A 13285-nucleotide genomic window follows, 5' to 3' on the forward strand; every position below is an offset into this window, starting at 1 on the left:
GTGATAACTCTGAGAGATTATCACACATCTAAAAGATACTATTAATAACCTTCTCAAAAATGCTTTGTATATAACTACTAATAAAATAAAAAGAAGTTCTTTGAACCAGGTTGTTGTTGAAAATGCCGTATTTTTTACATCAATTGACCCCAAGAATGAAAAGGATATTCCGCTCTTGCATATCTACATGCCCCACCAATCACCTTTAAAAAAGATAACTTGGTTGCTGTGTAAAACGTAAGAGGAGTTCCAAAAACCCCCTAGATAAAAAAGAAAAATTAAAATTTGTCGAAATTTAATTGCACATCAACTGGACAGCCATCACCTTCCTATAGATGATTAGGCTACTTTCGTAAATATAAGAGCAGTTTTGGAAACTAGGTTTTGTAGCTAATCTCGTTTATAGTCTCCATTTGGCCACTTGAGTGAAAATTAAAACCAATTACACATCTACAGAGTTAGTTACTCATAAAAATGAAAGATTAGTTTTACGAAGAAGAAAGTAAAATAGAGCGTACTACGATATCAATATATACGAACTTTTTTTTAGAAAGTGCAGGTATAATGATAATCTCAATATAACCATGTCAGGATGAAATAACACATTTAGTTTTTGTGTCGTATCATCATTACAGTCCTTTTTAGTGCTATATATCCATTGGTCCAGCTTCTCCAATACAAATAATTACCGCCATACACCGCAGACTGGGCGTACTCTCCGTTCAGGTTTGAGGATGTACAGGCATTGTACCACCAGGCTCCGTTAAATAATACTGCACAGTTAAAATCTAACTTCTTGTCGTTGTCCTGATCTTTGGTGGTAAACTTCATTCTATTATGATAACCCAAACTGTTACCTGCGACAGAATATTGGTATTATTAAAGTTTGATGCTTATTGAAATGAATAAGGATTAAGATAGAAATACAAACACTTAAAGCTGTCATTGTCTGGGTACTCAGTAACCATCCACATACAATGTATTAGTAATAAAGATATCTGTAATAAGGAGCATTGTCAAAACTGCGTATATAAAGAAGGCGGAACTAATTTTTACAGGAATGTGTGATATCACGCAAAAATAGGAATTATTTAAATAGAAGAGTATAGAATAATTTACATTTAAAAAAATTAACTAAATCAAAACAAACCTGTACATTTAATTTTGATGTTTTAACAAGTGACTGATCGCAATATTGCAATCATACAGATTTTCTTTGCAGCTTTTAATAGAAATATGAAGATAACAAACAGTTATTTATTCAAATGCATTACTTTGCTTAATATATTTAATGACACATCACATTCTAGAAAAAGAATTGAATCAATACATTCTGAAATATGATTTGCAATGTTTATGCAAAAGGTATACACCTTTAATAATATTTCGTCTTCGTTGAAAACATTATAAATATTTCATTAAATTTTAAAGTGAAAAAAAGAAAGACCTACAATTTTTATCTTAAAACCGTTAATTTATCATTTATACCTCTTTCTACATGCATCACTGAGGTTTTTTTTTGTTTGTTTGTTTGTTTGTTTGGTTTTTTTTTTTTTTTTTTTTTTTTTTTTTTTGGTAGTTAATACTGTCGCTTCTCATATTTGAGACTAATCTCTGTCAAGTATTTGTTATCATTAAATCATTGTATATAAACCAATTCTTCTTTTGTTTACTTGATTCTTCAATCACTTGTGATGACTTTTACATCATGTAACAGTCTGAGGTGAGAATATTTTAAATAGACCTACCCGCGGTGCCTGAATAGCCGGACAAGGTCAATGTATATTTACTGCTTTCGTTGCCGACATAAAAAGAGGAGTACAGGGCGTGTGCTTCATCTCCATCAAAACTTTTTAGCTCAACTCGGAGTTCCTGGTCCTTGTTCTTTGTCAACTCATAGATCGCGTCATTTCCTTTAATAAGAAATATAGAAAAACAAATATATTGTTTTACCATATTATAGTGTAAAAGAGTATTATCGAAATATAAAATCGAAAGGTGATCCAAACAATTTTGCTTACCTCAATATTTTATTAGGTAAACTTAGCTGGTACACAACTCGCATTTGATGTAAGAGTTTAAATTTTCAATAACAGGATGCCCAGGATATAAATAATGATATTTTTTAAACATCGAGAAAAAGTGCCTAGATTCAAATAGTGCATATTGAAATGTAAAACGTGAAAATAACGAACAGAGATTGATCTAAGAAAAATCTACACACAATTCAAATCTGCGAAGAAGGTATAAAAAACGGAAACTCTGAAATCGTACAGTAAAGATCAATTGTCTTGGAGAAGTAAGCATCCCCTTTTAACCGGTCACAACTGCCATGAGCCCTATGTTTTGATCAGGTAGAGGGAATATCCCGAAGTCAGATTTAGAATAAAAAACAGGCGTAATATTGGTATTAAATATCTTAGTTAAAAACTCAAGATAGGTTATATTTGCTAAAAAGTCACTACAACAACCATAGAATTTAAGAAATGCTGACTTTAAACGAGGTTGTTGAAATCCCTGTAACATCAATTTATATGTCAGTAACCTGCCTCGGTTTAAGACATTGATCATACTCAGAGCATGCTATTGAATATCGAATAAGGTGGGGGACATAATCAACATATGCAGGTGATAGATGAAAATATTCCGTTTGTCATAAAATTTAGCTGTTATTGGACCTTATCATCTACAGTTAGTTGACCATTATACAGTGTTCTATAAAAACCATGGCCCCGGAATATAGGTTAGTTCTGAATTAAAAATTAAATATTCACATGAAATACTTAAGAAATATTTTTGAAAATTCGAATTATTCATATTAATATGCTATCCACTAATTAAATTTTCCAGTTCATATTCATTCAATATTAGTGTCCTTAGGAATGTGTCAGGGATAATTTTCCCCCTAATTTTAAATGGGAAGAATTCTTTATGAAGGAAATAAGGTATAACAAAATGCTAACTGTCTATCTCTTCGTTTTAGTAGACCGGAAGTGATAAAAGAATTTTAAAAACTACATATGCATGTATATAGAAAGTAAGTTTATAAATTCAAGCTAACAAAACCTGTAACAATATTTGTAAGGCTCATTATTGCAACTGCATTTTAGAACAAATTGGTTCTAATTCCATGTCTATGCAAATGAAATTTAAAGCCACAATTCCCTTTCAAAAGACCTTTTTCAAAATCAATGTTCAGATTTTTAAATTGTTTTAATATTCCAGTCAATGAAAGTGAGCGTGATTTGCCCGTTTTTTACTGTTGTACTTTATTCTTTTTTTCCCCTTTTTTAAGGTTTCATCCGAAGGACGGGCAACTTTCATTTTAAAGTGCCGAGCGCTTGGCGAAGGAACAGTTGCTACCTAATTTTTTATCGACTTAGGTCAGTCCCGGCCAGGATTCGAACACACGACCATCCGATCACGGAGCGAGCTCTCTACCGACTGAGCTACCGTGACGGTTAAATAATTGAAATTCTTATTCAAGTGTAACATGGTAATAGAATTCTGATGCCTGCTTAGTTAATATTTACTAAGTATAATGCTTACAATTTTTATGCAAGGGATCGAGCTAAAGCATCTCAATTACCTATTTGGATATTTTACTAAAAAAAGACGTACATGGTAACTTAACAAGAAGACTTGATGATAAATGTGATGACGTTATTTTTTCTCTCGTAATCTTCCTTTATTTATGGAGCAATATCACTTGCATATGGGATTTATGTCTTTTAGTTCATTCGATACACATATTTCTTTGGCTAGAAATGTGCCCTAGGTTATATGGTTCGAGGGTTTTGGGTGGTTTTTTTTTTGATCGATCAATATTCGTTATCTTCACCTTTTCATTAATAATGAAACATTGGCTCGTGCCTATCAACGTTCGTAATCGTCACCTTTTCCCAATATTTACTGCTTTTTTCTTAATATTCAAATAATCAGTGGCGAAGCTAGCAAAAAAATACTGTATTGAAAAAAGGGCAAGGGGTCTTGGTCTGCCTTGAGGCCTCCAGCGTGTCCAGAGCATGCAGGGCCCTGGTTGGGGGCCCAGGGAGCGAAGCCCCCAGAAGCTTCTGTAATATTGTTTTCAATTTTTTATTATCGTACTTTTAATATATATGAAGATAAAAGCTGAGTTTTGACAGAATCCACAAAATTTGTTTCTTCAAAAGCCGTTAGTATGAAGGCATTTCATTTTCAACAATGAAATACAGCAGATTATACTTGTATCATCCCTTGAATAAAACTGATATTTTCACAGGTGTTATTTTTACGATCAGAATTGCAAAGTACTATGTGGCACCACAATTTCGTCTTTTTAAAAAATCAATTTACAAAAAACATCAAATCTGTCGTATTTTAACGTTCAAAATACCATTAAAGTTTAATTCTAATTAAAGTTGGCTACTTGTTCAAATGTACTGAGCCCTTCATTTCATTTTTTTTCTCATTTCAAATGCACCTTAATGTACCTTCATCGCAATATTGTATTGAATATTAATAGAGAGGCAGCTAGTAGAAAATGGAAAAAATAAATTACAAACAGAAAAATCAATGTTTGCTATGTAATATATTTCACAAGAGAGTTTTTTTTTTAAATATTTATAATTTCAGGAGTGCGATATCCAACAACAAAAATCGAATATACATTTAAAATGCTATTACATTTTCAATTATTGATTTTTCTAAAATAAAGAACTCGTGCAACGCAGTAAATTTGTCTTTCAATTACCAGGGGAATGAATAGTTTACATCATTGCTTTAAATTGAAGTATATATAAAAAAAATTGTCCTTGAAATTAAAACATAAATAAATAAATAAATTAGATAAAACGAGAAGAAAACTGAATCAAAAATCCATTAAAAAGATCAAAAATCTTATGGATAATATGTTCGAATAAAAAGTCTTTTTCTTTTGAAATTTCATATAATTTTTACTTTTGTCTATAATTGAACTTTCGAAATAATTTGTTGTTGAAAATCTGTGTATTCATTTGAGTTGTTACGTAAAGGGCACTACGTCACTGATAATGTAAAAAAGAAATACACAGACAAACCTAGCCAGTAACTTTTAGATGTATTTCCAAATCCATGTTGATACTCATCCCAAGTCCTGTAAAAATCCACGTCATCTTCTCGTTTCTGAATGACCTGAAAAAAAGTTAATAGCATTTATTCTGTAGAAACTATTCAGAGATACATGTATATAAAAAGAGTTATTACAAGACATTGTCCTAGCTATAGATTTTCTGGTAAGTTCCAGACTATAATATCTGCCACTGGGAACTATTTCATGATACAGAGATAAGTCTGATTGTCGCAGTTATTTGTTTTAAATATGTTTAATTGAAAGAATCAAAATCCATTGTGTATTTTTTATGGGTTTTTTTTTAATTCGTAGCGAATTTTATATTCCCAACATTGAATCCATTGATTTGTGTGAGGATAAGACCTGATGTTAAGTATATGATATATTAGCCTAGAATCCAGGTCTGGAAATGATTTTTCTGTTCAGTTCCATTACAAGATATCTTATGTATCCCCCTCCCGCTCAGAGACTAATGTCAGCAAAAAGGTGCATCTCATTATCAAAAAATGATATTATTATTTATTTCATTAACCTTTGCAATCTGCAACTGCCTAAGAATTTTCCAGTGCGAAAACTTACTCATAAAAAAGACTAACGAAAAAAGGATATTTCATAGGAACCGTCATTTTAAAATTAAAAAGAAAAACACTACTCACCGTCCACCCTCCTCCATCTGTCGTCATGTCACAGTAACCTCTCTCCAGGTGTTGTCGATGTAAATGACATATACGCCATCTTGTCCTTTTCTTGTTGAATCTGTTCTTAAAATTTCTGAACAATCCTTAAAACCTATTTTCAAAAAGAAATTAAATAATAATTTGTCGCTGCTTAGAATACCATTTCCTCCATTTCATGTATCCATTTTTATGTTTTACTGTGATTTTTTTTTAATATAATGCTAACTTTGGTACGAAAAAGTTTGCTATAATTTAGTTTGATTTCAACAGTTGTGAGTGTCTCTTTGATATTAAATGTAAAGTCAACATTGGTATATGAGTGTTTGAAAATTGGTTTGATGTCAAAACTTCTAGGTGTCCGCTTGCTTTCTTTTCAGATGCTAATGTTCGTAGCTGTTGTTTGCTATTTGGCCGATACTTTTACATTTCTGTTTTTATCTGTTCTGATGTCGACACTGTGGATATCTTTATGTTACTATTTAAGTACCATCACATGTTGTGCCTATAGTGTTTTTCTTATTTCCAGACTAGTTTATATCCATTTGCTACCTGTTGTTGTAGCTGTTTGTGCTATTTCGTACGATTCGGAATTTTAGCTGTCTTATCTGTTATTCCGTATGATTTTGGCATTCTACAAAAAAAACTCATTATTAAATCCCTAACGCCCTATCTATCTAGTTTGGCCACCATTACTGGCATCGTCTCTTATGTCAATCGTCGATAAAATCAGTACATTTGTTGTTTCGTTTACGAAATTGTAAAATAAAATTGTGAATACTGTTCGTTATCTCCATATATTTCACTATAACAGAAAGAGAAAAAATCCTGCCAAATATAACAGCCATTACCACAAAAAAATGTGGAGTCATATTTTACCTTTTAAAACAGGTACACAGTTCCCCTGTATGCAGACAGAATCCTCGTCGCAGGTATGGTTTAAACAATCACCCGTCAAGTGCTGAAGATAATTCAACTAAGAATTATGAATCGTTTAATGTTAAATTAAATTCATTATGTAAACTTTCCAATATTTCCATCTTTAAGTGCGACACGACACCTATACTCACCTCTGGAAATTTTTCCCTGTTGACGTGAATGATGTGGTCGTCGGTCATTAAACCAATGCCATTTTTGATGGTGAATCTTGTGTTTAGTCGGCATGTCTTTTTTTCTGGTTTCCAATCCAGAGAAAGACACAACTTAAACCTGTTGCAAACTACTATGCACATTACCAAGTCAGAATTGTTCAAAAGGTTAAAACTAGGAACTGAATAATTTGCATGCTTGTTTATGATGAAAGTTTTCGGGTCGAAGCACTGAGAGTAGCATGTCTGTAACAGAGCTATGATTTGTCCAAAGAGGTACAGACTGATCATCAAAGGACGTTCAACTAATTCCATTTTAAACTTTTTAGCAAACGTCTTTTCTGCTGTCAATGTGTACCAGGGTATCCGACTATTTGTCTACTCTTCTGTAATGTATTTACTATACAACGTAGCTATTTGCCACTTGTCACAAACTACATGTCCCCATGTCACTCTGGCTCTCTGTTACCACTTGTTCAGCTTGATAAAGTATTAAAACAACTTCATGCAGTCTCTTACCAACAATGACTTTACCTGAAAATATCTCATTTATTGTAAAACAGGACTGCACAGTTACACTTTCTAAAGACAATTGGTCCTTTTGCTACATAAATATTCTTTATGTCAATCCTTTATACTGCTTTACAGGCAATAATCCGCCTTTGAGCATGCTTTGCTCATTCAAACCAAAAATTCATCTTTATTTTTTATTATACTTGTATGAAAAGAAATGAATTTGCCTCTTAAACTAAATTTTTCTTAGAAAGTTTAAGAGGCAAATTCAACAAATATTCTTCAAAGATTAATGTTCTTTTTTTTAATGTTATCAAACCTTTGGGGGAAATTTGAATTTCACTAAACCATAAGTGCTTAAAAGGATCTAAAAGAGTGGTTTATAACTTTTTTTTAACCAAAATATATTAATTGAATATGCATTCCACAAATAGGTGTTTCTACATTCATTTAAACATTTCCACTCTATGGGTAATGATTAAATCTTTTAATCTTTTAGTCTTATACATTTCTTTTCATACAAGTCAGCTTAAAAAATTTCCCCACCAAAATTTTTATGCAACCTCTTTGCTTTCATAATTTTTTTTTAGCATTTTACAATCATGCGTAAACCATGTACCTGTATAAAATTCTTTCCAAAGGCCTCTTTAGCACTTGAAACCAATATGCTACTAATTCTCTATAAAATCTGACGTGACATTTTCCGCTATAGTGTTATTGATTTCATGCTCCTATACTATGAATGCATTTATTTTGTCTTTCATGGAGTTATGGAGTGATTCCTGCTTTTTGGGGATCCAATTTTTAACAATCTCATACTTTTTTCTGGTTATTTTCATGTAAATTAGAAGCATGCTTCTTTTATAAGACTAGTTAAACCTCCATAGGATTGTGAAGATCAGATAATAGTGTAGAGAATGGTAACACTGTAACATCAGATACATATCTTAAAAACTCAAATCTGGTAATACGATAACCTATCATACTAGTTTGTTTACATGTACATTCACCATTTGGGCAACCTTTGGATCTACTACTGAGAATAAAAATATTTTAGTGTTTACAAATATCAGTAAATTTTTTTCCATACAGGTTAACAATCTTATCGCTAGAATTCCTTTCCATCAAGAAACCATATCTTTCAAGATATTTTTGTCAATCTGATCAACAGCCCAACGAAAATTGGAATCAGAAGCAATGCCATGTATTTTTACCAAAGGCTCCACACTATTAGTGGTCTTTTTTAATTCGCTCAAAAATTTCAACAGATGAAAATCGAAACTTTGATGGTGGTATATAGACTTTTTCTATTAACAAATAGTCGTCAATGCCAAATGTTTAACCTTCTTTTCTGACCCAAAGTACATTGCCACATTCATTATTAATACACGTAATATTGCAAGTCTTGGTTCTTGAATTTCTGAAATATACAACTATTCCAATAGATCTATGCCTGTAAAATTCACTAAAATTAGGAATATCGATTATGTCAGCTTTATCTGTTATTGTTTCTACCACTAGAGTTGTCCCAGAAAACTCAAACTCAAAAAAACTCAAAACTCAAAAATTACCTGACCAGTTTTTTTTTTTTTTTTTTTTTTTTTTTCATTTTTTTTTTTTTTTTTTTTTTTTTTTTTGCGCAATGTTGGGAAATGATATTTTTAATATTTTGACCTAATATTATTAAGGCTGTAATCTGATTTGTATATGGAAGTGGCATTGAAAGAAAATTAAAAAAAAGGTGATCGATGCACCACTGTTGTTTCGCTATTTTAAAATAGCATTGTCAGCGATGTTTTGTTTATTACCAAATTATACGAAAATATTAAGCGACAAAATGTACATTGACAAATCTCTATGATTTGCGGTACTAATATTTGAAAATTCATTAGTTTGACATAAAAAAGTGGCAATTTCAAGACGATATATGCACAAACACTTTCCGTTAGATATAGCTAAAAATGGCGACATTGGGTGATTATGCAGATTATCATTCGTTAGGCTGGGAATGACTCTTGTCCCTACGGGAAAAAGAGACTGAAACGATTGAATGACATAAACTTATCTCAGACACTGGTTTATACCAGTTAAAAGAAGTTCAAGGATGACTTGACTGGTTAACCAATGAAAGAAGAAGTTGGTTGACCAACAAAAATGACAAACTGAAAAGTAAAAAGAAGTACGTTATACGTGGAGACTAATTTCTCGAGAAGTTGGAATTATGATCCGGGTTGAGAAAGTCTATTCAAAGAATTAATCACCCGTACTTTCGATGATTCTAGAATGTGTGATATAAGTACAAACAGTTACAAACTAAAAAAGAAAATGCACTGTCCAATTTCTGCCTCACAAGAAATTTTAAAATTCAAAAAAAAAAAAAAAAAAAAAAAGGAGAACATTTTTTTAAAAAAATGTTAATGTTTTTCTTGGACTACCCTCGTTTGTCATATTCATTTATAAAATCAAGAAAATCAGGTTTCGGGGCCACAAAGGTATACAAATCTCTGCTCAAATCGCAGCCTCAAATCTTAGATATTTCTGCCTCAGCTGGGATTTTCCTAAAACACCGTGCCACCAACATTTCTGAGATTCGTCTCATGTAAGCTGAGATTTGAGAAAAATCTTGGACTTATTTTCATCGTTATATGCGACCCTTTTTAATAATGCACGAATTAGTTGAGTGAATGATTGAATTTACCTTCTAGATAGTTGTTTATGCAATATTTTGGTGTATAATCACGAAAATACACATTCTTCACTTTTTTTGCCGTTTGGCGTCATTCAACGGTAAGAATTCCATTATGATCTTTGAGAAAATAATTGTACAGCGATCCTCCCCCCCCCCCCCAAAAAAAAAAAAATCTTCAGTAAATTACCACAAAACATATCCAAACTTTGTAGTCTTTGCTCGTCTGTCGACATAAACACACGGAAATATAAACCGAGGCGTCACTTCCGCCTTTGTGGCGTTACATATAGAAAGATAACAAAAATAGGTAGGCGGATCAAGAATATATTATGCGTTTTACCGATTAAAACTTATCAATTTGATTCTGTCTTTCTTTTCTTCTGTAAAATGGCATATATATCTATTACATTTCATTTTCCGTAGCAAATATTATATTAGTTATAGGAACTTTTCGTATTTAGAATAAATAAAAGATTTTTTAAGCGGTCAACAGAAATAAATTTTACCTCCGAAATATGACTTGAATGCTGCAAACTCAGCGTAAAGCAATAAACATTGAATGATTTTTTTTTCTAGCAGATCAAAAGCAAAATGCTCGATATATAGCTAAACTGTGCACATCATAAACTTCTTGAGTGTTCCGTTAATTGTGCATAAGATGCGAAAGAGAACGTGTCCAGGGGCGGGTAAAATATGCATGTTTGATTTTACATGATCCCCATTTATCAAGGAAATTTAGATACAAATTGCTTAATTGCCGGGAGTTTCAGCCCCCACCCCCCCACCCCCTTCCCCAATGAATGAAAAACCCTGTATATGGAACATGTTAAATAACACATCGCATATCACTTTTGAGAAAAATGTCACAGAAATTTCTTATTCTTCTTTTTAGATAGTAACACATTGCCGTTGTATAACGACAAATAGTAACAAATATTCGTCGTTACACTGGGAACCCAAGTCAATCTCGCATACGCTTATTAATTGATGAATAATCACTTATTTCATATTATAAATAAAAGTTTTACTACGTAATCATGTATTTAAAATTATGTACCATACTTGTTTTTGATTTCAAAACGTAACTGGTCGTATTTATAGATGTTTAAATAAATGGTTATTGTAGATTATCTTTCATTACTGTATTATTTAAGAAAGTCAATACCTCCTATTTACAAAAAAAAAAAAAAAAAAAAAAAAAAAAAAAAAAAAAACATGAAAGTAGAATAAGAATATCTCTTCACATTATCTTGCAATTGAAACTGGGCGAAATATTGTAAAGGAACGAATATTTTGTGAATTTTGTAAAACTAACATAGAAAATGAGAAGTTTTAAAAAAAATCGTTTGAATAGATGCAGTTCATGTTGTGATTTATATATGTACCTCGGAATGGTCATGTCAAGTTTATTCCCATGAATAATATAAACGGTCAGGGATTTTAGTGATGCATGGTGAGTATAAAGTCGATCTCAATTAAGAATTTTATAGATTTAGTTTTGAGCCAAATTGGATAAACTGCTATCAACAGTGATTTATAATGGTGGTTAAAAATACTATTTTGAAAGCATAGAAATATTTGAAAATGGAATTTTTGACAACAATCTATTAATATTTGCGTATAAGTTACAAGAAATGTTTTTAAAAAAAGTAAAAGTAAAAAATAACTACCGGAGAAAGGACGAAAAAAGGAGATTTGAATTTTTTTATGTAGTCATTTTTCTTTTTTCTTTTTTTTCCTGACTGATATACATGTACATTGTGAAATAGTACATTGGCTTCCCCACAATCAGAGCACAAAAATATTAATTTAAATCGAGTTCTAATTAATTCATGTATCAATGAAGATAAACATGATGTGTATAACATGCCGCTAGAATATCCCGGTTATTCCTTTTTTTTTTTTTTTCTTTTTTTTTTTTCTTTTAGATTTTCAAGTGCAATATTTCACTGGCTGGACAGATTTATAAGATTTTTACATGTGCTTAAGTCCTCTCCCCCCCCCTCCCCTTTCGTAGATATACTGCATATCAGTTTTGGGAGAAATATAGCATTCTTTCTGTAGTTGCAAGTTCATTTCGTGTTAGATTAAAGTGTGTACTTTCATAACATTTGTGAAAATTTTACTATAAAATAAACCTGTGATATTTTATTTGAGGCTAATGTATACCAACCTCAAGATTTTCTGAGCTGAGTCTGTAAAAACGTTGGTGGCACGCACGTTTGAGAAAAATCTCAGATATGAAAAAAAAAACTCAAAAGACAAGTTTGAGTTTGAGAAAATATTTATTTGTGGCACAGTTTGCTAAGAAAAACTCAGATTTTCTGAGAAATCTCAGCTTTGGTGGCCCGGAAGTCAGAAGATCGGAGCTTTGAGTATAACCCACATTCATTAATGCATTCTTACTCTAGATGGGTCTTCTGAGAGAGTTACTTTAAAAGTCTTGATTTCATTCCTAGTTATTTGTTGTTGCACCCCGTGGTTTTCCTAGTATTGCACGTTAGCAAGAAGGCTTCTGAGCAAAAAGCGATGGGCGCTATGTGTTGTTGGCGTTGCACGTCATCTGAACCTGGACCAGCAACAAATCTACCAGTTTGAGGAAAGACGTGTTTATCTTTTACAAAAATTTTGTCCGGAATCATAACTGAATTCTTCCCAAGAGAACACGTATCTTTCCCAAAAAGAATTGTCGCTAGATTTCGATGACAGCTTATCATACAATAAGAAAAGAATGTTATTTAAGAGGAAAGTATATTAGAAGAGATATAACCCAAACGAAGTTTCGTTTTTTATATAAACATTTTTCACCAAGTATACAATATTTGACACCTCCTAACTCTTATTCAGAATTACAGAGATATTGAGAAATTGTAATCTTTTCAATATTGTCTGTGGTCGTAATTGACAAGAATAATTGATATTAGATATAGACAGCAAATAACTAGTTTTTGTCATGTTCGAACAAAACAAGGGGTCATTGTTACAGTGTTCATAAAGACATATTTTTTAAATATTTCTTTTAAAAGAAGAAACATCACATGAGAGTTGCGTGTTACCATCGTATTATACGTATTTTCGTTTGCGATTATTTTTTAAAAGAAAAACTTTGAACGGTTTGCAGAAAATAGTCGCAAGACGGTAGAAAGAGAGATAACTCAAATTTGAACACTAAGATTTTCAGGGTTTGTACAGAAATGCTATCTCAAATGTTCTGTAAATTTAAGATTAATCC

General features: G+C 31.7%; 1 pseudogene; it reads right to left on the reverse strand.

Moving 5' to 3' along the window:
• Positions 1-294: 294 nt before the first annotated feature.
• LOC133185673 (fibrinogen-like protein A) lies at positions 295-7166 on the reverse strand (annotated as a pseudogene).
• Positions 7167-13285: the final 6119 nt, after the last annotated feature.

Source organism: Saccostrea echinata, unplaced genomic scaffold (genome assembly GCF_033153115.1).
Source record: "Saccostrea echinata isolate AGI-Se365-2 ecotype Australia unplaced genomic scaffold, CSIRO_AGI_Sech_v1 ptg000012l, whole genome shotgun sequence".
Taxonomy (NCBI): domain Eukaryota; kingdom Metazoa; phylum Mollusca; class Bivalvia; order Ostreida; family Ostreidae; genus Saccostrea; species Saccostrea echinata.